The sequence below is a fragment of the Tachyglossus aculeatus genome, chromosome 4 (genome assembly GCF_015852505.1).
Source record: "Tachyglossus aculeatus isolate mTacAcu1 chromosome 4, mTacAcu1.pri, whole genome shotgun sequence".
Taxonomy (NCBI): domain Eukaryota; kingdom Metazoa; phylum Chordata; class Mammalia; order Monotremata; family Tachyglossidae; genus Tachyglossus; species Tachyglossus aculeatus.
The window spans coordinates 56,261,691-56,265,044 of NC_052069.1; the positions used below are offsets into that span (position 1 = coordinate 56,261,691).

At 40.5% G+C, this 3,354-nt stretch overlaps 1 non-coding gene across 1 annotated transcript; it reads left to right on the forward strand.

Annotated features, from left to right (window-relative positions):
- The first annotated feature begins 168 nt into the window (after window positions 1-168).
- LOC119927893 lies at window positions 169-306 on the forward strand. Its single transcript, XR_005450859.1, has one exon. It is a non-coding gene; the product is annotated as a small nucleolar RNA SNORA7 (small nucleolar RNA).
- Window positions 307-3,354: the final 3,048 nt, after the last annotated feature.

Below are 3,354 nucleotides of genomic sequence, written 5' to 3' on the forward strand. Positions count from 1 at the left end.
ACTTCTATTCAATCAGTCAATCAATTTTATTTATTAAGTGCATAGTACAACAGAATTAGCAGATACATTCCCTGCCCACAGTGAGCTTACAGTTTAGAGGGGGAGACAGATGTTAATATGAATAAAGTAATTTATAATATATAATTTAAAGATTTGTACATAGATGCTGCCCTTTCAGGATCACACCTGGAGAATTTCCAGTACTCTACCAGTTTCGGCTATGGGAGGGAGAGTCAAGCAGAGGCATAATCATTTCATTCCTAGCTTTTGCAGTGGCTAGTGAGTGGAAGGCTAACTGCTACAAGTCAAAACTCACCTGTGCTGGGCAGCAGCAGTATGGGAGAGAGGTGAGGGCGGAAACTCAAGTTTAGTGTGCAATAGGAGGCAATGGTAAACCACTTCAGTATATTTACCAAGAAAACTTTATGGATAAGCTATCAAAACAATTGAAGATAGAGGTGGGGTCTTCTGGGAGAGGTGTGTCCATGGAGTTGCTGTGGGTCAGAGACGACAACAGCATAAGACATGACATAAATGCTGTGAGGTTGAGGGTAAGGTGAATTTCAAATGTCCATAGGTCACAGATCGAAGTATATAGATGACACAGAAGGGAGAGTGAGCCAGAGTATTGACCCTTTCAGACCATTAGGGAAATGTTTTGTGAATCCAAAAAAAGTTAACTGACAATGAATTTAGAAAAGCAGCATGGCTTAGCAGAAAGAGCATGGGTTTGGGAATCAGAGGACCTGGGTTCTAATCCCTGCTCTATCACTTGTCTGCTGTGTGACCTAGGCCAGGTTACTTCACTTCTCTGGCCTCAGTTACCTCATCTGTAAAATGGGGATTAAGACTGTAAGCCTCACGTGGGACAGGGACTGCGTTCAACCTGATTGACTAGTATTTACCCCAGTGCTTAGAACAGTGCTTCACAAAGAGTAAACACTTAACAAGTACCATAATAATAATGATAATAATGGTAATTATTATCATTATTATTAACAATAAGGGAATAAGCAAGACGGAGTACGAGGCAACCATAATGGAGGCCAAGGAAAAAGATGGACAGTGTTGGATTTTTTCCACCACTTACCCATTGCTGATTTTCTGCGATACCTCAATGGTCACAACCCCCTTGCCACCACAGTGGAATTTAAGGGAGTTCTGTCACACATTTTTTTTCTTTTTGGTTGGTGAGGGGAGACCCTGAAATTCATAACTTAAATGACACATTGGCAACATTAGCTTTGCTTCAGAACATTTTATGGCCAAAGAGTGTGGAATGATGTCTTCCAGAGTGGGTCTCTTGGTTTGGTCAAAAATCAACCTGAATGACTAAGTAGGCTTTGGACCAGGAATGGCTCAAAACTAAACTAGACTCCGAGGGCCCACTGCAGCTTGGACTCTGTAAACTGGACCATCCTCTGAGGGATGCAGAAAAGTGATCTTCACTAGGATTTGCCCCACAGTAGCCTTTGTTGCCATTTTGCTTTCTGCAGAAGGATTTTATTTCATATCGCAAAAGGGTTTTTTTATTGGCTTTCTTTATATAGTTTGTAAAAAGATGTGAAAGGACAAAAAAGAAGACACATTGAAAACATTTTATGACTCAGCATTAACTTTTGCTTCAGATCACAGACTTTGGGGTGTCATTTAGAAAATGAGCCCAAGAAAGCTTTTAGACTTGCAGTTGGAAAGTTGTAAAATATTTATTTCCCTGGTAAACTATGATTTACCATAAAATGAAGTGAGTCTGGTAAGATTCTAGGTGACAGAATGTGGAGTATCCTAAAAAGGAATTGTCTCGAGGAGAAGTTTATTCCTTTCTCTTTGTTTCTGATTTATCAGGCCACTTTACTTATATCAGGGCCCTCAATCCAACACTATATAGCTTACAAAGTGAGAGGCAGAACCAAAAATCTATCAGGTTTTTATGATCCTGACTTTCATAGCATTGGATTGATTAGAGTTTATGCTTCAGAGTTTTCCTTGGATAGTTGTTTCCAGTTGTTCAAAAACTCCCTTCTATTAGAAGGGAATATAAATGAACTCTGAACCGAAACTCTAGAAATATTAATCTGTAAAATATCATATCCTCTCCTCATTTTCATTTAGAAAGTTCTTCACTAAAACTCAGTAGCAGCTTGACATTGAAATAAGCCACATTGCCAACAAATGTGGCAGCGAATGTGTCCTGGTTCTCACATTCTTCTCCTCCTCAGGGACAGGAGCTTCAGTCTTCCAGAGTCCAGTTGTTGAACTCCAAACCTCCAGGGATCCTCTCTGATCCCTCTCTGTGCCCTACATTCACTCAGGGTCCACAGCATAAGCATTCTCTGTGACTTGCTCTCCCACAGCTCACTAACCACTCACCTCAAGATGGTCGAAGGTCATTTTCTTCCCTCAACCTGGATTCTCTACTTTCTCCTCATTCTCCCTCTCTAACTGGTTGTGCTTAAGTAGCCACATTTCCTTCAGGGAAAGCTACCATGGAGTGACTCTCCGGCCTCTTTCCTCCCTCTCCTGAGTGTGGGGGCCAGTGGAAATAGCTGTCACACCCTTCACTAAGGAAAACTCATGCTCTATTGTGTGTTTGCATTGACACATGAGCAATTCTCTAATAGTGTTTTATCCAAAAACAAGTAGTAAGAGCACTCAATTTGAAAGAACTGTATTTCCAATGCCTTTGTCTCAAGTTTTGTCTGGTAATAACTGTTTGAAAAGAGAAAGTAGGTAGCATTACTAAATAATTCAATCCACTTGTATTTCACTGGGGGAAACTGAAATATATGGCATTCCAAAAAATAGCAGTGGTTCACCATGATGAATTGTGAGGAACTACTTCGAGTTATTACCAGGAGACAAAAGTAGAGTCTTATGAAAGTTAAATATTGTCTTGACCCCATCCAACGGACTGTGGGTTGTAATTTCCTCAATAGCAGACTATGAGGCACATTAATGGCAGTTATATAGTTGGGGATAACATCCATCAGTCTTTCCATCGGACAGCACCATCATTTGAAAATGTCTCTGGTTCACTTTAGGATTGATGTAGTGAGAACAGGGAACTAAGTGAGCCTTCAATACAGTCTAACTATTAAAAATGACACGAACAGATTTTAAGAGCCAAGCTGATTTATTTTCATCCTCAGCCTTCAAAGGCCTTCAAGGGAGGAAGCAGGAGGCTGGTTTAGAAAGAAACAGTGGGAGAATCTCATCAGGCATCTCAGGATGGAACTTGTGCAATTGGGTGATATTATACCGGGCTGAGAGACCCAAAGATTGGAGATCTCAGGAAAACCTTGACACTCAGGTTATATGTCATTATTTGTGAGGTAGTTGTATCAGAACATCTGA